This window comes from Megalobrama amblycephala, linkage group LG9, assembly GCF_018812025.1.
Source record: "Megalobrama amblycephala isolate DHTTF-2021 linkage group LG9, ASM1881202v1, whole genome shotgun sequence".
Taxonomy (NCBI): Eukaryota; Metazoa; Chordata; class Actinopteri; order Cypriniformes; family Xenocyprididae; genus Megalobrama; species Megalobrama amblycephala.
In genome coordinates this window covers 26,339,251-26,366,375 of record NC_063052.1, presented here as the reverse complement: position 1 = coordinate 26,366,375, position 27,125 = coordinate 26,339,251, and the positions used below count along the sequence as shown (strand labels likewise).

General features: G+C 40.1%; 2 pseudogenes; both read right to left on the bottom strand.

The window, feature by feature from the left end:
- Positions 1-643: 643 nt before the first annotated feature.
- LOC125276234 lies at positions 644-9,940 on the bottom strand (annotated as a pseudogene).
- Positions 9,941-16,991: 7,051 nt separating this feature from the next.
- Positions 16,992-27,125, bottom strand: part of LOC125275459 — a 67,037-nt pseudogene continuing 56,903 nt past the window's right edge.

Below are 27,125 nucleotides of genomic sequence, written 5' to 3'. Positions count from 1 at the left end.
GCTACAGATTAAAATATAGAAGTGCCGGTACTGTGTACTGGTGCGTTCCAGCCCACTTCAAGCACTGCGTGGCTTTGCAGAGCGCTCTGAATGATGGGTGGGATCTCATACTTTCAGAGCTAGCTTGCTATTGCTAGCCTCTCCAAAATTGCCTACCCTACCTTTAAGGACTGAATTTTCATTTGATGCATTTACGTATAGTTTCACTATAGTTAAATAGTGGATAGTTAAACTGTCACTCACATGAGATCACAGAAATAACAAACCACAACGATCCAATTTATTCCTGATGGACAAAAGCAAGTCCCGCCCAACATTTGTTTCACACGGATAAATGATAGAACTAAGGAAGAAAAGATCACAACTTTGTTTTCATGCCAACTTTAATGGAAATGTCTGGCATCTATATGTTCAAGAATTTAATGCAGAAAAAAAGACAACAGAAGTATGCTAGAACTTGATTTTATTGAGGATATAAGAAAGCATATAAATGTATAATATTCCCAAGTAAATAGGAATAGATTTAAATAAATAATTTAAAAAACAGTTACACTTTATTTTAAGGTGTCTTTGTTAAACTGTAATTATACATTTAAGTACTGAGTAATATTAAGTAACTACATGTACTTACTATAGGGTTAGGATTAGGGTTTGGCTTGGTTTTGGGTTAGTTGCATGTAATTATGCATGATTTATAGTTATTACTATAGTAACTGCATGTAACATATGTAACAATGAAACTGTAAAATAAAGCGTTACCAAAAATCTTTGTTAAAAGTGTTCTATAGTCTCAGAATTAATAGTTGTAGCTTACAGATCATGATCATATGTGAAAACAACAGAAGTATATAGACAAAGGCAAATCATTAGAAGATGATGTAATAGATATAGATATAGTATAAAAGTGCACTTCTTCATTGGTGTTAATTGCTCCTAGAGTCCCCTGAGCAGGAGGAGTAGACCACCCAAAAGCATGAGCAGATACACAAGTGGTGATGAGACAGCTGGACTGCAGTCAATGATGCTGGGGGAGTTATTGCCCATAGTGACGACCACAGAAGATGGTGTTGTAGGTGATCGGAGCGTAAAAGATCTGGATTCAGCCTTCCATTCATTCAGAGTAAAGGCCAACTTCAATTTATCACCTATAGAAGAGGTACAGAGAGAAATTATCGTAAATGCTTAAAATGACAAGTGACAGCAACCCAAAAAAATCAAAATAATATAATGGAGATGACCAACCACTTGTAAAGATGACTAAGTCAGTGTAATTTGCCCAGCAGCCACTGAAAGGGATGGTGGTGTTTCCGTAAAGCCCCTTTGTTGGATTACCATTGGCATTTTTGAGCACAGCTGAGATGGTTAGAGTCGTCACACCCATGGACACGCAGTCACCCTGGAAACAGACGCACAAAAAAGATGCTCTCCTTATTCGATACCAGGTGTGGTTTCCTAACAAATATTTTCAAATGAATATTAAAATATGAGCGGAGGAAAAACAACAGAGTTGGGGGCACTTGATAATGACAGTGAAAGTAAAAGTTATGTGTAGCCAAGTATGGTGTTCCATAACATTTCCTGCTATTACTGAGACTTGAACCCACAACCAACTCTCTAACCATTAGGCCACAAATGACCCACAAATGTTTTAAAACATATAACCCATGACAACAAACTCAAAAAAATCATTACATTTATGATCACTGAAATCTCTAAACAAATGACACGCATCAGTTTAACATAGAAAGAATAAAGGCATAAGTTGTAACTTAGTGCCACTTTATGTCAAAACTGTGCTCCTCATGCACAACTGTTACAACCAGCCCCTGAAAACTTGCATCAGATATATATGAAATCTCACCACTGTGTCCAGAGCCATGATGCTGGGCTGAACGCTGAGGGGTCCGGGTGACGATCCAGCCACTGGACCGCCACCATCAGGGATGATACACTCTTGACCGTCTCCAGCTGGTTGTCTTCACGGGTCACCTCCTGAGTGGCCACCTGAGAGAGAAACATTACAGTTTAAATAAGAAAAAGCATGTTGTGTGCTTTACTCTATGTCATCTTTTACTGGATCTTAATCTGATAAAAATTGAAAGGGATATTCTGGGTTCAATACAAGTTAAGCTCAACAAACAGCATTTGTGAGAGTGTTAATTTCTACAAAAAAAAATGGTGCTGTCATGGTGACAGAGTTGTGACATTAGATATAATTTAACAGATAAGGTTAGTAAGTGTAGTATTAAGTATTTTTCACACTAAAATCATGTTAACACTCATACTGTTCACATCTTGTGATTAAAGTTAGGGTCGGCAATTTTTATAAACACTTTTTGTTATACTGGTTGAAACTCTCTTCACATCCTGATAGCAATCAATAATAGAAGTGGTCTAAATATTAAAACACGTGAATCTTCTGTGGAAGTCTCAGTACCAAAAAAAAAAAAAAAATTGTCAAATAAGTCCAAATGCAATTAAACAATGTTCTATCTGCCTGCCAACATATGTATTTCCATACCAGAGCGTTCCATAAGGCTATGCAGAGTTCTAGACAGACAGCCACCGAAACAGCAACCACCTTTTACAGTTTTTCCTGAACCAAAACAGCAAGTTTATGCTGCATTCACGCCATCATTACTGTAATTATGAATTGGCAACCTGTTCACATCCTCAGACTCTTATTTATGCATTTCTATGTCAACGCTATCCATGCCAAAATGAATCTGCAGCAGTCAGGTCATACAAGTCAGAACTCTGTAAGTTGTTAATGTTCATTATTGAACGTGTATCAAACTGCCAAAGTCACGTGATTTCAGTAAAAGAGGCTTTGTTATGTCATAAGAGTTTCAAAATTTCAGTGGTTCACCACTGGGAGGTGTGATACACACTCCAAACACTGATTCAAAACAAAAGATTCGTAAAGCTTCGAAGCTTCATGAAGCAGTGTTTTGAAATCGCCCATCACTAGATATTGTTGAATAAAGTCATTATTATGTTTTTTTTGGCACACAAAAAGTATTCTTGTCACTTCAAAACATTAATGTTGAACCAATGTCTTTAGTAGCTTTCTGGGCATCTGAAAGAGTTAATTATCTTGCTGGCAATAGAGGCCTCACTGAGCCATCGGATTTTATCAAAAAATATCTTAATTTGTGTTCTGAAGATGAACAAAGGTCTTACATGTGTGCAACGACATGAGGGTGAGTAATTAATGACAGAATTTTCTTTACTGGGTGAACTAACCCTTTAAAATAAGTTTGGTCATGTGATCTTATTAGCATCTTACATCGCTTCAGGATGGGTCACTGGAAGAGGGTGGAGGAGGGATGATGCCCAGAGATGACACACTGAAGCCGATAGACTGACTCAGATTGCCAGAGACAACATTCTATTGCGATCTAAACGCTGTATTTGTTATTTATTTTATTCTTGCTCTCACCTGTGGTGCTATTGGTGGATGTCTGAACAGGGGGCTCCCTGATCTCTACCTGCACCGTCAGTCCTGAGGAGCGCCTCCTTCTTGCATTAGTACCCTCACGGACAATGTTGGTGATTCAAATCTTGTTTGCCGGGATTTTCAAAAATAAAGCCAGATTGGTGATCAGTTTTGCACTGAAGAACTCTGCCTTGGGAGGTGCGGATTTGTACTGGTTCTGAGCCACGAAGAAGTATGTTCAGCATTTTGTAGTCCTGGTCAAAGCCGTGAATGGAGTTGAAACTGGGAACATATTGCCCTGAGGAGCGCAGAGAGGAAATGTGTTGTTTAGGTTGAAAAATGGTCTTCTGTCCTGCAGGGGGAGCTGTATTAACTTGCATTATTGTGTTGTTCTCTACCTGTATAAGTTGGCTCACGCAGAGTGTAGTCAGTTTTGTCTGCATTCCACTGAGCATTTGTTGGACCAACCAAACTATTGTTAACGTATACATCCAGCCGCTGAGGGTTTGAGTAAAATACAGCCACCCTGACAGTCTGAGAACACCAGAAGATTACTGTAGTTAGGTTTCTACTGTAATATTATCAAAGTAAAAAAAAAAAAAAGTGAAACATGAAAAAAGAAACATTGAATAATTGCAGATGTTTACACAGAACACACATTTATTTTGATGCAGTGTTGGATACATTTGACCATAATGTAGTTATTTATTTATATTAGGATTCATCCAACCTTTCAAAAAAATTTTCTGGATCATATTTTGGATCAACTTTTGTAGCTTTTAATTAATAAAATATGAACAAATATGTAAAATAATATAGTAACATAAATTAATAAACAAATGAATTCAATGACTGATATTGATTCAGTTCGTTTATTTTTAATATTTAAAAAAGTTCTGCACAATTCAGATTTTTTAAAATAAAACAGAAGACAAAATGGAAATAAAATATTTTTAATAACAATGCAGAATAAAATTGATTAAAGATTGTTTTATCCTAATATGCCTTTTATTATTCTACATTTTAGTGTTTTATTGTGCTGTGTCTTTTGTCAGTATAATTCATCTTACTGACTAACCTCTGTAAGTCCAGCATTCAGTAACATAAGTCTCAGCTTCTGTGGTGTTGTGCTGGTGAAGTAGATGTCAAAGGATTTATTAGTGGCCACAATGGCATGAAAGAGAGATTCTCGTTTCTGACACGTGTAGCCGGCGCACCAGCCGTGGTCTTGAGACAAGATATTCACAGTAAGATTAAAATTCAACAATACACAATTCCAGAGTTCACACTTACAAATAATCAAATAGTTAATAATATGCGTATCAGATAGCAATAGTTATGTGTATTTGGCGTGCTGTCCGAGGAGAGGGCTCCGAGCTCGTTTCATAAACTTTGTTAATAAAACATCATTAAATCTCTTATGCATAAAATACTAAATGTTACAAGCAGAGTTAAGCATCATACCATTTACCAAATCCACATATTTGTCCCCCAGGATGGCTACAGGTGAAAGACGCCTGGTTTCTGTGTCTGCATCCAAACTTTCGATTACCAGCATCCTGTAGTTGAGCCCAAAGCACTTGTAGCTCTGCCAGGTGTTCATGTACGTACAGTTGTCTCTGATCACACCTGCACAGCTAAAACAGCCACGTCATTAAAAGAGCAATATTAAATTTTTTTAGGTATTTCTCTTAGATCACTGTTAATGATTAACAGCCCTCAGATGTAGTGTACCTTTGTAAGGAGCGATTTTATTCACATGTATTCGGCTGCCATTGGGAGAGGTGAGCATGATTTGGGGATGCGGTAATCACCCAGTCCATGTCGGGGATCCCCGTTCCACTCATACTCAGACTGGGGCACCACTGCACCCAGGAAACTGCCATCCAGATCCTTCAACATCGTTTTCTTCTTAGCGTCACAGTCCATGTCCACACAGTCTGCTGGGTTCACCTTGCTAAAAATTAGAGAGAAACAAATCAATCAGTCAATTATATTTGTGGTCATCCCGTCATTGATGTTCTCTCAGCCATACATTTTTAGGGCCAAAGCCAAAGGCTGAAGGCCCTATTGTTTTCCTTAGGAAAATATTTTTTTTTCCGACTATTTGGGCATTTTTGGGGCCCTTAACAACTCTTGAAACTTTGCACACACATCGTATGCCCGGGCGTGGCAGGGGGGCTCGACAGCGCCCCCCCCCCCCCCCCAAATGGTGCCTAAAAAATTGGTCAATTTCTCAAACTTGCTTGCACGTATTTGTATGAAACTCGGTACACATATAGACCTCATCGGGCCTAACAACTTTCATGCTCTAAGTTATACGCCAGCTCAACAGGAAGTCAGTTATTATGGGTTGTTTGAAAAACACATGCTCTGGAATTTGATATACTCCTCCTAGACGATTAATCCGATCACCACCAAACTCGGTCAGCATGGAGTTAAGACACTGAGAATGCTAAATTGCGAGCAGATTTTTGTTATCTCGAACAGTTTGGCCGCGGCAAGGCAACGAATTTATGGCGAGAAATGGGAAACACAAAATGTGTTATAACGTCTGCATACATTGATTGATTTTTATGAAACTTCACCTGTGTGTTCATTATAGGATGCTGATCACATGGATGTGACTACTGTGAGTCAAAGTTATAGCGCCACCAATTGGCAGCAGGAAGTGTGTCACTTTCAAAATGCTTTGAGATCACCCTATTTTTTTTTTACAGGTTTTGTTTCAAACTTCATCAGTGTAATGTCAATACACAGCAGATAGACCTGTGAAAAGAATCATGATATCTCAAACACTGTTGCCATGGCAACGCATCAAACTTTAATTTTTGTTATGGATGCTTTTGAGACGCTTAGCATACTTCAAATTGCAGGAAACTCAATACAAACGTCAGAGATGTCAACCAGTAGACACGGGCAAAGCCATAGAAACAGGTGGGGAGGAGGGCCTCTATAGCGCCATCTTTTGACAAAAGTGGGGGGGTTAGTTTAACCTACAGTCACCAAACTCGGTACACATATTGTTCTCATTAAGCTGGACAACTTTCTAATTTACATCTGCGACCGACAGGAAGTCAGATATTTTGGTTTGAATGTGGATTTTTCACACACACACATAGATGTAGACTCTCTCTCTGTCCAACCCCTCTACCCCCTCCCTCCTCCTAACTCCTCACACCAGTCTGTGTGTGTGTGTGTGAGTGAGTGAGTGAGTGAGTGAGTGAGTTAGAGAGAGAGAGAGAGTGAGAGAGAGATAGAGAGAGAGAAGCAGCTAATCAAGCCAGTGTATTTGTAGGCCACTGACAACATAGTATTACATTATTAGTTTGATAATTAGGTTAATTAAAATATAAAAACACACTGCAAATGATAACTTCACACTCATTTGATATTGAACTATGACACTATATCACTATTGGTACAGGACTAGTTTTCTAAATATTGTTCATTACAATAATTATTTTTACAATTAAAATTATTTTTTAAAATGAATTATTTATTGATATAATTCAAATTTATTTAAGTAAATTTCACATGATTATAATAGTGGCTGTTTAAAGTAAACTTGCATAAGTGAGCAGAAAATCTAGACATGTACCTTACCTTATTGCCTGAGACTGACATTAAAATTGTCTTTAAAATTGCAGGTTCTGTGATTTGGCTCTATTAATTAATTTTATTTTATTTTTTCATCTTATACCACACATACTGAAATCAAATGAAAGCATGCTTTTGGTGCATAAGATTGGTGAACAAACAACAGCTCAGGGAGGTCAAAAAACATAAGAAGAGAAGTGTGAGGATTACACAACATCAGCAATCATTCATTGCTGACATTTACATTAAAGGATTAGTCCACTTTTAAATAAACTTTTGCTGATAGTTTACTCACTCCCATGTCATCCAAGATGTCCGTGTCTTTCTTTCTTCAGTCGAAAAGAAATTAAGGTTTTTATTAAGGATTTTTCTCCATATAATGGACTTCAATGTGCACCAAACGGTTCAAGGTCCAAATGACAGTTTCAGTGCAGCTTCAAAGGGCTTTAAACGATACCAGACGATAACAGACGATGAATAAGGGTCTTATCTAGCGAAACGATCGGTCATTTAAAAAAAAAAAAAGTTTACGTTTTATAAGCACAAATGCTCGCCTTGCTCTGTTCTGCGATGCATATTTGTGACGTCACCTAATACGCAATTACGTTGAAAAGGTCATGCTTGATGTAGACGGAAGTACCGAGTTTACAAATTGAACGTGCAAATACTAAGTCAAACGCCGTTTACAAAAAAAGGTAAAACAACTAATGGTTCTTCCATCCTGTGTTGTCAGTGCCATCAGACTGTCATACCCTTCTCCATCAGAACAAAAACACCTCTAAAGGGGGTCGCACACCGGACGCGAAGCGTCGCGTCTCTGACAACTCACAGGTATCGCACACCGGCCACGCACATTATATACGTGCAAGCTCAATTTTGACTCGACTCCTGATAGAAGAGCTGCACAATGGGAGTGTTTTACATCAACAGGGAAACGTTACATATGTCTATGCTTTAATATTTTGCACTGAGGTTAGTGTACATGGAAAAATGGCACAACAAAGCAAAAGGAAAGAAAAGGCTATGTTTATTATACATTTTTAGACTTTATTCAAGCTGTTAAACTAAAAATATAAAACTAATGTATCTTGCAGCACAGGGTGAAGTCAGTATGTACATTAATGATGATTTGAGAGAAATATAATATACATTTAATGTAAAACAATGTACATGGCGCTCTGTGGCGTGGCAGGATTTTGAACAACTTCCTGAGTCATAGCTGGGCGCCGCGGACAGGTGTCGAATGTTACCGCCGGTGTGCGTACACTCATAGAAAACAATGCGTTCGAATTTTAAAGACGTGGCTCGGCGCTGAGCTTCGCGTCCGGTGTGCGACCCCCTTAAAACGCTGTTGCTCAGTAACGGTGGAAATCCATTTTGTCCGGTAATGCAGTGAGATGGAAACAGGGACTCACCGACTGATTCTAATGGTGGGATTGAAATGGTCCAGTCGTGTGTCATGAGCAACAGTTGGAGTTCCCTAGTTAGCCACTAGAGGGCACTCCAACCCGGACTAGTTCCTCACCACACTTGGACTTCATTTCCCATAACCCACTTCCCGGACTCATTATCCCGTCATTGCACTCAGCTGTTTTGTGTTTGGTCATTAGTGTCTGACTATGAATTACCTGGTTTGTTTCTGCTTTTGTGTTCGAGGTTTTGTTTATGGTCACTGGCTTCTGTTTGTGTTTTCTTTGTTTTATGTGGACTGTTCTTTGGATTTTGACCCTTGCCTGTCTGGATTACGTTTATAGATTACCCAATTAAAACTGCATTTGGATGTAACCCTCTCGTCTCTGTGCCATGCCGTGACAGAAACCTCAATCCCTAATAGATCCAGCAGTATGAGTTTCCGGATTCTTCCTCCAGCCACCATGAGGGAGTGAACGGCTCATCTTCGGGCGGTGATGGATCTACGCCAAGAGGGATGGGAGGTAGGATGCTTCGCCCAGATGTTTTGGACGATGGCGGTAGGGCTGGATTACAATGATGCGGCTCTGAAGGAGATTTTTAATAGGTGTCTTGATGACCCTCTGCCTCAATGGGAGATGGAAGGGCTTCAGATCTTAGATTTTTGGAGGTTCACTCAATATCTCCACCATCGGAAGCAATGGGCAACACCGGGTCAATCAGAACCCTTTCGTAGAGACTTTCCAACTGTGCATCCCTCAATGAGTCAAGAACCTGGCATTCTGAGTCCCACTGGTAAGCGCAGGTTAAGGCGAAAGAGGTCAGCCTATGAGTCCGCTCCAGAGCCCACTCCAGTCCGTGAGTCTGCTCCAGAGTCCACAGAGGAAGTGGGCACTGAGTCACTGCCTCACCCACGTAAAAGGAGGAAGAGGAGGAAGAAGGCTTCCTTCATCCTTCAAGGCCCGGAGGCCTCCCCAGAGCCCGTTGTTGGCCCGGAGACCACCCCAGAGACCGTTCTTGCGCTACCCAAGCGCCTTGCCCTGCCGGCGCCACCCAAGCGCCTTGCCCTGCCGGCGCCACCCAAGCGCCTTGCCCTGCCGGCGCCACCCAAGTTGTCTGCCCTGCCGGCGCCACCCAAGCGCCTTGCCCTGCCTGCGCCACCCAAGCACATGGCCCTGCCACCGCCCAAGCCTTCTGCCCTGCCGCCACCGCCCAGGCCATCTGCCCTGCTGAAGCCCACCTGGTCAGTTCCTCCAGCACCGCCCTGGCACTCAGCCAGGAGTCCAGACCTGCTGGAACCCGCCTGGTCAGTTCCACCAGCACCGCCCTGGCATTCAGCCCGGACTCCAGACCTACTGGAACCCGCCTGGTCAGTTCCTCCAGCACCGCCCTGGCATTCAGCTCGAACTCTAGACCTGCTGCAACCTGCCTGGTCTGTTCCTCCAGCACCGCCCTGGCACTCAGCCAGGAACTCTGGACCTGGCCCACCATCCCTCCCCCTGGTCCTCCTCCAGTCCACCTCCCTCCTGAGAGTTTGGTTTTATGTTTTGTCATGTGGAGCGTCTGGTAGCCACTCCGTAGAGAGGGGGTACTGTCATGAGCAACAGTTGGAGTGTCCTAGTTAGCCACTAGAGGGCACTCCAACCCGGACTAGTTCCTCACCACACTTGGACTTCATTTCCCATAACCCACTTCCCGGACTCATTATCCTGTCATTGCACTCAGCTGTTTTGTGTTTGGTCATTAGTGTCTGTCTATTTATTACCTGGTTTGTTTCTGCTTTTGTGATCGAGGTTTTGTTTATGGTCACTGGCTTCTGTTTGTGTTTTCTTTGTTTTATGTGGACTGTTCTGTGGATTTTGACCCTTGCCTGTCTGGATTACGTTTATGGATTACCCAATTAAAACTGCATTTGGATCTAACCCTCTCGTCTCTATGCCATTCTGTGACATCGTGGCAGCATTAAGATTCTTCCTCTGTTGGCAATAGTTGACATTTGCCACATGTGCACCACCACTTCTCGTTAGATCTTCGTCTGCCCGATGCTTGAGAGGTGTGTGTCACCGCAGCAGTCTCTTCCATCTGCCTGATTTCTTCCTCTGTGTATTCCGGTACAAAAAGGTAGGGCAGGGCGAAAAACTCATCTTCTCCTCGAAGTTCAAAACTGTTGTTGTTTTACCTTTTTTTGTAAACAGCGTTTGACTTAGTATTTGTACGTTCAACTTGTAAACACCGAATCGGTACTTCCGCCTATGTCAAGCGAACGCGCATCGCAGAACAGAGCAAAACTTTTTTATTTTATTTTTTTAAATGACCGATCGTTTCGCTAGATAAGACCCTTATTCATCATCTGGTATCATCTGGTATCGTTTAAATCCCTTTTAAGCTGCACTGAAACCACCACTTGAACCATTTGGTGCCCATTGAAGTCCATTATATGGAGAAAAATGGACTAATCCTTTAAGGCTGGACTAATGGACTAATCCTTTAAGGCTGGATTAGATTTTTCAGAGCACTGTGGAGTTTGCACAAATAATAGTATATAATTTGATCTAAAATTTTTATAGAGGTTGTCTGAGAAAAAACACAGACATCGCAGATTAGGATGATATTCTGCACTCATTTGAAATTGACTTATGACATTCTATGACATGAAAGTCATCTCAATTTAAACAATTTCATGGATGTGGCTGTTGTGGTTTGTGATCATAGGAGCATCAGCTCCTGCAGTAAATGTAGTGTGAATTTGACATAGTCCTTTTATGTTTAACCATTTTAAATGCCCATTGCCCGCCGTGCACAGTTGCCCTGAAGCCACCAGGGTGGCGATGCCTCCGGGCTTTGGCCCGCCATCGCTGTTTGCAGCTATATTCATTGTTGTCTTCCTAATTATATTTCAAAAAATTTTTTCAGGGCTAATACTTTATTAACAGTAGGGATTTGACAGTAGGACCATGACTAATTTCATTAATGTTTAAATGGAAATTCTGAAATTGACTTGTCAACTAGTCTAGTCTTATAAAAAAGAAAAATCATTATATGAATATCCATTTGAAATAAATTACTTAATCTACAGGGGTTGGACAATGAAACTTAAACACTGGCCAATATAGTGTTGGAGGTTTCACGCCTATATATACGTGGCCTGGTGGTCAATCTTCACTAATTTTACATTCCATCAGTAAGAGCAGAGTGTGAAGGTTGAATTAGCAGAGCTATAGCACAGCTGTACATAAAACATAATGAGAGACATATCAGAGTTCAAAAGAGGACAAGTTGTTGATGCTCGTCTCGCTGGCTCAACTGTGACCAGAACAGCAAGTCTTTGTGGTGTATCGAGAGCTATATCCAGGGTAATGTCAGTATACCATCACGCAGGCAAACCTCATCCAACAGTAACTGTTGACACAAGAGGAAGCTGTCTGAAAGGGAGGTCCAACTCACAGCAGAATTAAATTTTAGCCATTTTGGGGTAATTTGGAAGAGCTAGTCAGAAAATGTTCCCTTTCGAGGGAACTCGCACTGCGTCGGTAACGACACTTTGGGGAATCCCCTCAGCGTAGTGCGTCTGACTAGGTGCACAAGATGGCGCCGGTGATCTGCGGCGATGTGACCGTGCGCATGGTTACTTCCGCTCGTGCCCTTCTGATCTTAGGCCCCGTTTACACATACATGGTTATTTTGAAAAACGGAGACATTTCCCTTCGTTTGCGCCCTTCGTTTACACGCAAACAGAGAATTCGCCTCTGAAAACGAGTCTTTCTAAAAACTCCGGCCAGAGTGGAGATTTTGAAAATCTTCGTTTGCACGTTTGTATGTAAACTGAGACAAATGGGTGTTTAGGCAGCCAACGTCACAGTATGTGCCAGAGCTCGCACCTACATCAAAAGTGCGACCTATGTTTACATGTGATTAGCAGTCGCATTTATGTTGGTGCAAACTCTTCTCGTGTGTTTGCATTTGCAAATACAGCTGCTCCATTATGTCGACATAATGGAGCAGAGACGAATGAGTGCTCGGAGGTCAGCAATTTTGCAACAACTTCTCCCTCCAACACGAAGAACCAGTCCGCATCACCACCAGCGCCGCCGGTTTTTGGGCGAACTGCTCTCTGGTGGGAGAACTTCAAAAATGAAGTGGTTGTCCCGGATGAGTGGCGTGAAAATTTTAGGATGTCAAGGTCATCGCTGCTGTCACTCTCCGAATTGCTACGTCCCTACATCGAGGCTGAGACGACCGTCATGCGGTCCCCTGTCGGTGTCATAAAAAAAGTTGCCTGCACCTTATATTACCTGTCCGACGAGGGTAGACTGTGCAAGACAGCCAACGCTTTCGGTCTTTCTCGATCGACCGTGTCAATAATAGTAAGGCAATAGCTGTCCACTTAGGTCCTATGTACATACAACTGCCCACATCCGAAAATTCTGTGCAGAAACTAGTGCAGAAATTTGAAGAGGTGCATGGCCTCCCTCAATGCATAGGTACTGTGGATGGCACACATCTGGAAATAAAGTAGCCATCTGTAAATTCCACAGACTATGTCAATAGAAAAGGGAGGTTCAGTTTGAACGTGCAGGCTACCTGCGGCTATAAATATTGTTTCATTGATGTGGTAGTTAAATGGCCTGGGACGCCCGCATTTTTGCAAATTCTACATTTAACGGCCATCTGAAAGATGGAAAGATCCCACCATGTCACAAGCAAATACTTGAGGATGAAGAGGCCATACCAGTGTACTTACTTGGAGATCCTGCATATCCTCTGCTCCCATACCTAATGAAAGAGTATGCGAATGGGGGGAACAATGCTCAAGAGCAGTACTTTAGACTGTCTTTGTGCCGTGCACGGATGGTTATTGAGTGTGCGTTTGGGAGGCTGAAAGGCCGGTTTGGAGCCCTGAGAAGAGCAATGGACATTAACCTTAATGACCTTCCCTTAGTCGTATATGCATGCTTCGTCCTGCATAACTACTGCGAGGCTGCTATGGACACTGTGGATGACACCAGGGTTACAGAGGCTATTCAATATGACCGGGACAACCAACCTGATAATCCACCAACTGTCAAAGAGGGAATGTCAGCTGAGGGGAAGAGGGTCAGGAGAGTCCTGACACAGTTTCTTGACCCATAAAGGGACCTCAAGTGTGTGTGTTAAACTGGTTTAACACACATGTTGAAGTAGCCTACTCTGTTTAAATTTATACATTTTAGTACAGGCTAATGTTTGTGTTTAAGCATTTTTCTTTACAATTTTGTTCTTTGTATTTGATACTCAACAGTTTTGTGGGCCAGGTTTACAGTAACAAATGGTTAGTGTTTTTATAGTTGCCCCAGCATACTTCACTGTGTGAATTTTACACAATTACAGACACAAGTCTGAATGCTTTTCAACCAGTTTAATTCTGATCAGACACAATAATTGTTTGTCATTATGGCATTAAAGAGAACAAAAACTGTACAAATAAAATGCCTCTGTACTGCTTACTGCTTATAACTAACATATATTACAAAACAATAAATGAAACAGCATTCAAGTGACATTTCCAAGAGGCTTCAAGAGGTGTGTTTGAGCTTATTTTTATTTGGTTAGGACAATGCACATTACATTTCTGTAAATGCGCCAGTGTTAGCCAGTTGGCTAATTTTCAACTGTAGTTCTAGTTACCTAGCACATTACAATAAACAAATTGTATAACTGTTCAAAAATAGGGCATACGAACAGTGTTCAAATGAACTCAATTCAACTGACCTAAATGGTAAAAAAAAATTCCAAAAGGTACATTTAACACTAAACAACCCAAAAAGTGCAATTTCTGTAAACTCTTATTGCAGCTGCCAAAGACGTCAGACAAGGTACATTTAACACTAAACAACCAAAAAGTGCAATTTCTGTAAACTCTTATTGCAGCTGCTAAGACATCAAACAAGCCTTTATACTTTCCTTTAAAAGTGCAATTTGTGTAAAGTGTTATTGCAACTGCTGAAACATTAGACAAGCTATTATACTTGCCTTTTTACAATCAAAAAGTAGCCGTAACCAGCAGAAACAACCGTAAGATTTTCATTCTTTCTTGAAAAGTGCATGGGTGTACGAGAACTGCCCTGAGCCCTCAACAGGTATGAAGGACAAATCTGCAGTGTTAATAGTAATAGGCATTACATTGTGTGTGTGTGTGTTCTATTGCCTGAGGAGTTTTGTGGGAATACCTGATATATTTGATTTGGCAGATATGAGTGTTGTGATGACATATGACCTTGCTGGGCTATTGTTGTGGGGTAGTGTGGGGGTGGTGCCTGTGCTAGTGGTGGTGTATGGAGTGTTTCCCGCAGGAAAGAAAACCCATCAACAATTGAGGTTGTAAGCCTATCCAGTGTATTGGAAACTTTAGAAAAGTTGTCAGCAGCTCTTTTTTCTGATGATGTTAAGGAGTTGTCTTTTAATAGGCTGGTCTTCTTCAACAGCATGTTGTTGCAGAGCCTCTGCTGAAAGCCATTTATTCAGACGCTTCTGGCGGTGTCCTCTTAGTTTGGCCTTTACAAAGTAGATCAGAACAAAATTAATTACAACAGCATAATTTGCAGTAAAAACAATCCAGTGTTACAAACATTACTTTTCCATTCTATTCTAGTATTCACTTTAAAAAAAAAAAAAAAAGGTGTCAGCAATTGGCTTACGTGGGCTTGAGCTTCTCGTTACACCGCCACCTACAGGTTTGGCATGCTCTTGACGGCATACGTGTAAATGAACACTTTTCTGAAAACTGACATGTGTGCACGATGTTATTTTTGAAACCGGAGAATGTTGAAATGTCTGTTTATGAAAATAGCCGCCCATGTGTAAACGTAGCCTTAGCGATGCTTGCATTTGGTGCTGGAAGAAACTTAAATATGAACTTGGCTGTATATAATAGATTTTTTTAATTGAAGAGAAGATGGTGGTCTATCAGAGACGAAAGAAATCATTAAACTGTTTGTGCTAGAGTTACATTTTAAAAATGTAAATTAATCGCAATCTTTTCACAGCCCTTGTTTTTATCTAAAAAGATAATTGATGGAAAGAAATCATAAAGTAGCTATGTGATCATATTGATGAAGCAATTGATGTAGGTAAGTGAACATATATGCTCAGAATTGAGAAATGTGGAAATAAATTTATCACAGGGCAAACGTGTGAATGTTAACAAGGAATTTTATGCAGACAACTCTGTCATTGTATATGCGTATGCACCATTTCGTTAATCTATTCTAACCCATGCATGCATGCATGCATTTAAATGACATTGGCTCATGTGATTGTACTATCTTAGTTGTTTTTTAAGTGATATAACAGATTATATCAGATGTTATTCTAGTCTTTGTTTCAAACACACGTGCACACAAACGCGCACACGCAAAAGAACAACCAAGGTTTAAGAATGTAAGTCGTGTATGGTGTACAAGGACTTACAGGAGTCGAAATTATAAATCCTCGATCACTTTTAGTCAGCTTTGACAAAACTTCCCTCAGCTTGCGCGTCTTTTTGAAGTGACCAGAAGCCTTGTCACCTGACGTGAATACTGTGCGCTGATTCGCTAAAATGGACTTATCGGTTTCTGTACACAAACAACAAGGGCGCTTGTCGGTTTCTGCTGTAAAACGTGAACTTGCGATGGCTGACAGTGGACAATACCGGCTTTTCTGACAAAACGGATTTAGGGTACAGAACGTGCTATATATGGAGAATAATGCAGCGTTTATCGGTTTTTGCAAACGAACTCTTCACACACACACACACACACACACACACACACACACACACACACACACATATATATAATAGGCAAATATTAATCTATGAAAATAAACACCTAAGTCTTAAAGCATGTTTTCCATTGTGTCTTTGTTTCTGTGTTGCTTGGCAACCACTTTGTTGCAACCCTAACTGTTTCTGAAGAACTACATTGTTTGGCGGAAGAATAACATTTTTATTAATAAAATTACAGTTTATTTGCTTTGTTTTACTTTATGAAACATTGCTACTTATATGGAATAACCGTTTTATACAAGCAATAAGCCTGTTAAGCCGTGGTTTACAGTGAATTTATAACAGCTTCGCGTCGTGCCTACTACGCCCCAGCTGTTATAAATTCACTGTAAACCATGGCTTCTTGGGGATTATTGCTATAATTTATCATAAACTAAATGATTTGTCCATGCACATCTTTTTTTTTTTTTTTTTTTTTAATTCATGTTCTTCTTAAACTTTAATCAAAATAACTTCCCCTTCCTCTTTCAGTGACATCTCTTCTCTGATGACGTGTTTACTGGACCCAGGGCTGGACAAACTGTCACTCATATGAGATCACATTCACATTAATAACAAACCACAAGGATCCAATTTATTCCCGATGGACAAAAGCAAGTCCTTCCCAACATTAGTTTCACACGGATATATGACAGAGATGGAAGAAAAGATAACTTTGTTTTCATGCCAACTTTAATGGAAATGTTTGGCATATATGTTCAAGAATTTAATGCAGAAAAAAAGACAAGTATGCTAGAACTTGATTTTATTGAGCATATAAGAAATCATAAAAAAATCGATAATATTCCAAAGTAAAGTAATAGGAATAGGTTTAACTAAAAAACTTTTGTTAAAAGTAAAATTTTTTGTTGTTCTATAGTCTCAGAATTAATAGTTATAGCTTACAGATCATGATTATATGGGAAAACAACAGAAGTATATAGACAAAGGCAAATCATTAGAAGACGATCTAATATATATGTATAAGAGTCCACTTCTTCATTGGTTGTAATTGCTCCTAGAGTCCCCTGAGCAGGAGGAGTAGACCACTCAACAGCATGGGCAAATACACAGATGGTGATGAGACAGCTGGACTTTGGTCAGTGATATTGTGGAAGTCATTGCCTATAGTGACGACCTCAGAAGATGGCGTTGTAGGTGATCTGGGGGTTGTAGATGATCTGGCCGTTGTAGGTGTTGTAAGTGAAATGGGCGTTGTAGGTGATATGGGCGTTGTAGGTGTTGTAGGTGTAGGTGATATAGGCGTTGTAGGCATTGTAGGTGACATGGGCGTTATAGGTGATATGGGCGTTGTAGGTGTAGGTGATATAGGCGTTGTAGGCATTGTAGGTGATATGGGTGTTGTAGGTGATATAGGCGTTGTAGGCATTGTAGGTGATATGGGCATTGTAGGTATTGTAGGTGATATGGGCGTTGAAGGTATTGTAGGAGATATGGACGTTGTCTGATCTGATCTGAGTGTAAAAGATCTGGACTCAGCCTTCCATTCATTCAGAGTAAAGGCCAACGTCAAGTTATCACCTATAGAAGAGGTACAGAGAGAGAGAAAGTATCGTAAATGCTTAAAATGTTGTTACAGTGACCCCAAAAATCAAAATAATATTATGGAGATAACTAACCACTTGTAAAGATGACTAAGTCAGTGTAATTGGCCCAGCAGCCACTGAAAGGGATGGTAGTGTTTCCATAAAGCCCCTCTGTTGAATTCCCATTAGCATCTTTGAGCACAGCTGAGATGGTTAGAGTTGTCACACCCACGGACACGCAGTCACCCTGGAAACAAAAAAGATGCTCTCCTTACTCGGGTAGAGGGTAGAGTTGCACCAGCCATTCATAAGTTCTTACTTAAAGGGTCATGAAACCCCCTGTTTTAGCACTGGTCATTCAAACCTCATATTTGAAAAAGACTCAAGAAATGGGCGTGTAAAGCTGTGGAAAAGTTGGAGTGTAGACAGTGGGGAGAGGGGATGCAACAATCGATTAAACACAGACCTACAACACACTCATTATACAGACAAATGAATATTAAAATATGAGCGGAGAAAAACAAACAACACAGTTTGGGGGCACTTGATAGTGACAGTGAAAGTGACGTGTAGTGAAGTATGGTGTTCCATACTCATCCAAGTGCACACACACCCGGAGCAGTCGGCAGCCATTTTTTTGCTGTGGTGCCCAGGGAGCAATTGGGGGTTAGGTGCCTTGCTCAAGGGCACCTCAGTTGTGGGTAATAAGAGTAGAAGAGAGAACTTCCCCCACCTACATTTCCTGCCGATACTGAGACTCGAACCCACAACCTTTGGGTTACAAATCCAACCATTAGGCCACAACATATAACCCTTATGATATAACATATAACCCTAACAAACTCACAAAAATCTTATCTATAGAGACTACTAACAACTATCATGAACAAATCAAATGAGGAAGAGCATTTAAAAGGTCTAATAATATTTTCATTACATTTACGAGCACTGCAATCTCTAAACAAATGACACACATGAGTTTAACACCAGAAAGAATAAAGGCATAAGTTGTAACTTAATGCCACTTTATGTCAAAACTGTGCTCCCTATGCACAACTGGTGCAACCGGCCACTGAAAACTACCTGAAAACTTGCATCAGATATTCTTAATGAAATCTCACCGCTGCATCCAGAGCCATGATGCTGGGCTGAACGCTGAGGGGTCCAGGTGATGATCCAGCCACTGGCTGGACCACCACCATCAGGGATGATACAGTCTTGACCGTCTCCACTGACTGGTCTGCACGGGTCACCTCCTGAGTGGCCACCTGAGAGAGAAACCGTTACAGTTCAAATAAGGAAAAGCATGTTGTGTGCTTTACTGTATAGTAACTATTGTATCTTAATCTGATAAAAATTGAAAGGGATATTCGGGGTTCAGTACAAGTTAAGCTCAATGAACAGCATTTGTTACAGTGTTGATTACAACAAAAAATAATTGCATCCCTCATTTTCTTTAAAAAAGCTAAATGAGGTTACAGTGAGGCACTTAGAATGGAAGTGAATGAGGCCAATTTTTGAAGAATTTTAAAGCAGAAAAGTGAAGCTTTTAATTTTATAATAGCTCTATTTATTCTGCACTATATGCTGCATTCACGCCATCATAACTGTAATTATGAGATGTTAACCCGTGACATTCTACACAAAGCTGTTCACACCTCAGGCTTGTATTTGCATTTCTATGTCAACACTATCAATGCCAAAATGAATCTGCAGCTGTCAGGTGGTACAAGTCAGATCTCTGTAAGTTGTTTATGTTCATTATTATTGTAATGTTGTGTGCTTTGACACATGAGGTAATTTAATGCTGTCTCTCATCTTGTGATGCTTTGCAGACTGCCATGTGCATTCATGTGTTTTGAAGGAGGCGTGGCTTTGAAGAGCGCTCTGAAAGTAGGGTGGAATCTCATGCTTTCAAAGCTAGATTGCTATTACTAGCCTCTCCGAAACTGCCTACCCTACCTATAAGTCGTGACGTATCGAATACTGTTTCCGTGTCCAGGTTTATTCACATCACACATTTAATAAACACTGTACACCAAAGTCTCTGGGCTCATGCTGTCCCGAGCACCAATATTTTAACAATTCACCTCCATTGTAAATGCATCACTGTAATCCAGATTTTTGCTTTGTCAATCGAGTTTAACTTGCATTGAACCCAAAATATTCCTTTAAATATCCACTTTGTTGTATATGTTTCAATTAAAATTCCCAAATGCTGCTTGACGTCATTATAACATTTTAAAATGTTAGTAAATTTAATCATGTGATCTGATTAACATCTTACATTGTTCCAGGACGGGTCATTGGAAGAGGGTGGAGGAGGGATGATGCCCAGAGATGACACATTGAAGCCGATAGACTGACTCAGATTGCCCGAGACAGCAGCACGGCCCAGATTGTCAGCAATGTTCTTCAGGACCGCAAACTGTTGTTCTTCTTCTGCAGATAGTAAATAAATATTAAGACTTTTTATTGCGATCTAAACGCTGTATTTGTCATTTATTTTACTCTTGCTCTCACCAGTGGTGCTGTTGGTGGATGTCTGAACAGGGGGCTCCCTGATCTCTACCTGCACCGTCAGTCCTGTCGAACGCCTCCTTCTCGCATTAGTACCCTCACGGACAATGTTGGTGATTCGAATCTTGTTTGCCGGGATTTTCAGAAATAAAGCCAGATTGGTGATCAGTTTTGGCCCAAAGAACTCCGCCTCAGTCATGGCTGGGAGGTTGAAGGCCAAGACCAAAACCGGGGAGGTGCGGATTTGGACCGGCTCTGAGCCACGAAGAAGTATGTTCAGCATTTTGTAGTCCTGGTCAAAGAAGTTGGAGCCGTGACTGGAGTTAAAACTGGGAACGTATTGCCCTGAGGAACACAGAGAAGAATCAAAGGAAGAATTGTGATGTGTTGTTTAGGTTGAAAAATGGTCTTCTGTCCTGCAGGGGGAGCTGTATTAACACGCATTATTGTGTTGTTCTCTACCTGTATAAGTTGGCTCACGCAGAGTGTAGTCAGTTTTGTCTGCATTCCACTGAGCATTTGTTGGACCAACCAAAATATTGTTAACGTACACGTCCAGCCGCTGAGGGTTTGAGTAAAATACAGCCACCCTGACAGCCTGAGAACAGAAGATAATTGTAGTTGAGTTTCTACCATAATATTATCAAAGTTAAAACAAAAAATTAAATGAAACATGAAAAAAAGAAACATTGAATTATTACAGATGTTTACACACACACACACACACACACACACACACACACACACACACACATATACATATATATTCATCAATTGATTGATTTTGATTCATCAGTTCGTTTATTTTTAATATTCAAAGATATGCAATTCAGTTTTAAAAAATAAATTAGAAGACAAAATGGAAATAAAATATTTTTAAGAACAATGCAGAATAAAACGGATTAAAGATTGTTTTATCCTAATATGCCTTTTATTATTCTAATTTTAGTTTTATTGTGCTGTGTGTCTATTGTCAGTATAATTCATCTTACTGACTAACCTCTGTAGGTCCAGCATTCAGTAACATAAGTCTCAGCTTCTGTGGTGTTGTGCTGGTGAAGTAGATGTCAAAGGATTTATTAGTGGCCACAATGGCGTGGAAGAGAGATACTCGCTTCTGACACGTGTAGCCGGCGCACCAGCCGTGGTCTTGTGGGCCTGAGACAAGATATTCACAGTAAGATTAAAATTAGTGCTGGGCAACGATTAAAATATATAATTGCGATTAATCGCATGATTTTTCTGTTCAATAATGAGTTCAAAAGTTATATATTGCGTACTTTTATTGCAAAAGTACAGCTATATGAACAAAGGTGCAATAACATTTGGTTTGCAAACATAAATATGGTGCTTTTTTACATCAGTATTCCCTTTACATATTTACAAATATTTATTGTAAATCTAAACTTAAACATTAATGTGATCAAATTAAATATGAAACCAAAGCTAGGGCATTAACTGCCAGGGCATTAACGTTTTGTCTAGTTTGTTATAGGAAAACAAGTTATGCTCAGAGTCCAGAGCCTCAATCATAACATTATAACAGGCACCTTCCAAACAACAGCAAGTTAACATTTATAATTTTATTTTTTATTTTTTCCTGAACAGGTGCCAACAGAATCAATTTTCTTTTATCAGGGAGCAGCATAAACAGTCTATGTTCAGTAGAAAGCATAACTGTGAATACAAAACTTCGATTTTGTATCAATGTAGATCAGAATTTGTAAGAGTAAGATCTGCATTTGTGGATCCAGTGACATGCCTGCTACCAATAGATGGCAGTATAGCCAGCTAAAACAGACAACAGCACCATAATCAAGCGTTCTTCCCCATATAAAGACGCTTTAAGTGGCTTAAAGGTGCTCTAAGTGATGTCACGCGTTTTTAGGCCAAAACATTTGTCACATACAGCAAACATCTCCTCACTATCCGCTAGCTGCCTGTCCCCTGAACACACTGTAAAAAAACGCGGTCTCTGTAGTCGCCACAAGCTCCGAAAACGGCAATAAAAAGAAACTGGTGCAGCCTGGACCACGAATCATAATAAACATGCTCCAGCCAATAACCGACAAGAATGATTTTAAATGCGCGTTCATGACTGTTTCAGGAAGCACGGAGGGGAGGGGGAGGAGGAGTAGCTAGCCTCTGTTTTGTTTGACAACACTTCGAACGTCAACAGGAAGTTACTCCACCCAGGATCACTTAGAGCACCTTTAAGAAAGTGAAATTGAAGCAACAAATTCAGTATACACCTTAATAAAACACAGAATACCTTGTACAAACAAGCATATATTAACTCAAAACGTGCAAAGTTTCTCATCAAATGTTTCCTCGTTATAAAGAAAACACTTAATATAATGCATTAAGACAGTAGACTAACATTAAAAGGTAATAACACATGTACATGTACAGACAAGCAGATTAAATCAGGTTAAGAACACAGCACAAGAATTTAGGCAATTTTCTTCCATAGAAAATCATTATAAAACGCTGACGTGCTATAGCGCGTTAGATGTTCAAAAAGATGTAGTCCTAGACTGAGATTTAATTTCACCTTCTTACTGCATTAAGCCACGTTTAGTGTTTTCTTTGATAACAGGCTCTATAGGAGGAAAACGCTTAGCCTACTATATACAGACAAGAGCCTAAGATGAAGTTTCACGTTCAAGCCAGGCATTTCCTGCCTTATAGGGCCTGTTAAAAAGAAAATGCTCTCATTGGTTGAGACGCGTGATGATGCCAATCCAAAGCCAGTACTGATCAACATCCCACCCCTCCTGTGACCCATTGTTTGTCTGTAAGCAACGGACTTTCAAAATAATAATTAGAAAAAAAATGCATTAATATCGATAAAATAATTGTCGGCATTAATCAATTAATGCGTTAACGCGAAAATAACGCATTAACTTGCCCAGCCCTAATTAAAATTCAACAATACACAATGAAACCTCTTCTGCTTATATAAAATCCTAAACTATATTATGCATAAAATAGTAGTGTGTTACAAGGGGAGTTAAGAGTCATACCGTTCACCAAATCCACATATTTGTCCCCCAGGATGGCTACAGGTGAAAGACGCCTGGTCTCTGTGTCTGCATCCATACTTTCGATGACCAGCATCCTGTAGTTGAGCCCAAAGCACTTGTAGCTCTGCCAGGTGTTCATGTATGTACAGTTGTCTCTGATCACACCTGCACAGGTAAAACAGCCATGTTGTACATTAAAAGAGCAATATTTTTATAGCACTCTCTTTTAGATCACTGTTAATGATGAACAGCCCTCAGATGTACTGTACCTTTGTAAGGAGCGATTTGATTCACAGGTATCCGGCTGCCGTTGAGAGAGGTGAGCATGACTTTGGGGATGCGGTAATCACCCAGTCCATGTCGGGCATCCCCGTTCCACTCGTACTCGGACTGGGGCACCACTGCTCCCACTGCACCCAGGAAACTGCCATCCAGATCCTTCAACATCGTCTTCTTCTTAGCGTCACAATCCATGTCCACACAGTCTGCTGGGTTCACCTTGCTAAAAATTAGAGAGAAACAAATCAATCAGTCATGTCCAGTGAATCATCCGGTGGCGCTGCTCTGCTGGCGACTGCTGACTCCATAGCGCGTGCTTCAACTCTCCTTTATGTGTTTAAAGTATTTTTACTATTTTCTAAAGTTTCTTTTAAGTTTTAGCTCCTGAAAATGGTAACACGCAAGGCAGTTCAAAGACTGTTGCTCATTTGGATTCTGATGCTGGTTCTGGCATCCATATTCTGCCACACATATTTGACAACGCAATGTAACAGTGCCAATCATTTACACAAGAGATGCTCTCCTGCTGCTTCAGTTCTCAGGACCAACTATGGCAACAGATCCGTTGGGTTTACCATTCGATGTGAGAAGGTCGCTGGCTAAACAATACCAGAGGAGAAGAGGACAAAGAGGCGGCATTTGTTTTACCCAACCCTAACTGCCCAACTCACTGCAGAATTAAATTTGAGCCACTTTGGGGTAATTTGGAAGAGGAAGTCAGAAAATGTTTTCCTCCACCAGCATGTGGATTTGTATCTGTCATTCCCAAGACATCTGAAGCAACTTCTCAGTCAGTAAAACAAATAGACAGTATCGAGAGAACAAACAGTGCTGTTTTTCAGTTGTTTTCATATGTGACCATGCTCTAAATGGATGTCTTTTACAATTTTGTTGCTTTTTGCAGTTTTCAGGTTTAAAAATGTTTAAAACGTGTCTAGAGGTACAATAGACGTTGCTTTCACTGATGGTCTGAAAATTCTGCATAAATAAAGTGCAAAGTGCACATAGTTATAATCAAAATGCTCTTCTCTCTAGAGTTATTTTTCTACCGTCAGATAAAATCCTGCAGGTGCCTATGTTGGCCACAAAAGGAGGCCCTAGACCATACTAATTAAATTATTGTGGTCTAAAACCAGGTGTTTCAGCTTCATTGTCCAACCCCTTTATGAATCAAACAGTCAAATCCCATATTGAATGCCGCTGAAAAATAGGTCATATATATACACACTGTATTGTGCTTGCCTTGCATTATGAACATTAAACTTAAGCTTTCACTTAAAGGTGCCCTAGAACCAGTTTTTACAAGATGTAATATAAGTCTAAGGTGTCCCCTGAATGTGTCTGTGAAATTTCAGCTAAAAATACCCCATAGATTCTTTTTAATAAATTTTTTTAACTGCCTATTTTGAAGCATCATTAACTATGCACCGATTAAGCGTGTGCGGCCCCTTTAAATCCTCGCGCTCCCCGCCCCTCAAGCTCTCCACTATTATATAGTGCATTTACAAAGTTCACACAGCTAATATAACCCTCAAATGGATCTTTACCAAATGTTCGTCTTGCATACTGCATGCATGCATTGGATCATGTGAGTATTGTATTTATTTGTATGTTTACATTTGATTCTGAATGAGTTTGAGGCTATGCTCCGTGGCTAACGGCTAATGCTACACTGTTGGAGAGATTTATAAAGAATGAAGTTGTGTTTATGCATTATACAGACTGCAAGAGTTTAAAAATGAAAATAGCGACGGCTTGTCTCCATGAATACAGTAAGAAACGATGTAACTTAAACCACATTTAACAGTACATTAGCAACATGCTAACGAAACATTTAGAAAGACAATTTACAAATATCACTAAAAATATCATGATATCATGGATCATGTCAGTTATTATTGCTCCATCTGCCATTTTTCGCTATTGTCCTTGTTTACCTAGTCTGATGATTCAGCTGTGCAGATCCAGACGTTAATACTGGCTTGTCTAATGCCTTTAACATGGGTTGACATATGCAAATATTGGGGGCATACATATTAATGATCCCGACTGTTACGTAACAGTCAGTGTTATGTTGAGATTCGCCTGTTTTTTGGAGGTCTTTTAAACAAATGAGATTTACATAAGAAGGAGGAAACAATGGTGTTTGAGACTGTATGTCATTTCCATGTACTGAACTCTTGTTATTCAACTATGCCAAGGTAAATTAAATTTTTCATTCGCTGGCAACTTTAATCAACAAAATCCATATTGACATACTTGTGTACATTACTTGTACACAAAATTGGCAAAATTGGAATAAAGGCTTGATGGTTACTGCCATCTACACATTATTTAATGATATTCTATTTGTTAGGATATTGATATAGAAAATGAATGCATGCAAAGACTGAGTAAAAAAAAAAAAATGTTTTCCGTTCCAGATTTACAATGTTTAAGACCATTGAGTCGGCTAGTCTCGCACATCCTTGATTAACAGTGTTATCTTTGTGAACTGAAATTGACTATAAGCTTTTGGTTTACCCCAGATCAGGCCGATGAATGAATGCCAGAGCGTCCTCTGTGCTGTTTATCTTGGCTATCCTCTTAACACTGATTGGATGTTGTAGATCCTCATTTCCCGGGTTAGTCATGAACATGTAATTTGTCTGCGTTGAGCACACACTCTTGAACCCAACAAAAGTTGTGTCTGGAAATAGAAACAGACAGTGTAAATTGATGCTAATTAGGGGCCAAGCACCAAAGGTGCGTATGCACCTATTGTATCCGTAAGCGTTCTTTTTAATTACTGTACTTCTTCCGCTCTGGAAGTCTATGGCAGCCCATACAACCGCTTGCAGGAAAGTTGTGAAATTTGCCACACGGATAGAGGGCAGTCTGACATGTCACTGTAGCAAATTTGGAGTCTCTAGGTCAAACCCTCTAGCGCCACCACCTGTTCAAATTTTCACTCATGTTTATGTTTATGCTAATAACTTTTGAACCATAAGGGCTAGAAACAAAATGTTCCCGCCATTTTGATTTTTTCAAAAAACCTACTTTTTCTAACTCCTAAGCCGTTGCTCCGATTTTCACGAAAATTGAACCAGATCATCTTCACACAATGGTGACAAAAAGTTATGGAATTCAAGTCGATTTCTTAAACCGTTTTCGAAAATAGACATAACGCTGTATCTCTGCAATGCTTTATTGTATTCAGACGATACTTGGTCCATGTCAACACATGCATGACCTGAGGCAACATGCAGCATTTTTGGAAATTGCCATTAACTACAATACAGTATTGTGATATAAAATGCAATATTATCTGAGTGCATTGATGTACAATTACGAAACTCACAATGTGTTATCGGCACAATGCTCTGAAGGTACACAATAGGTTTTGAGACAGCACCTCCTTGTGGTCAAACGTTATAATTAAATTAAAAAAAAATGCTAACAGCTTTATATAAATGTGGCCTATTGTAATGAGGCTGATCTTAATTGATTCTGTGGGTCATGCTGAAAACAAAACTTCCTGT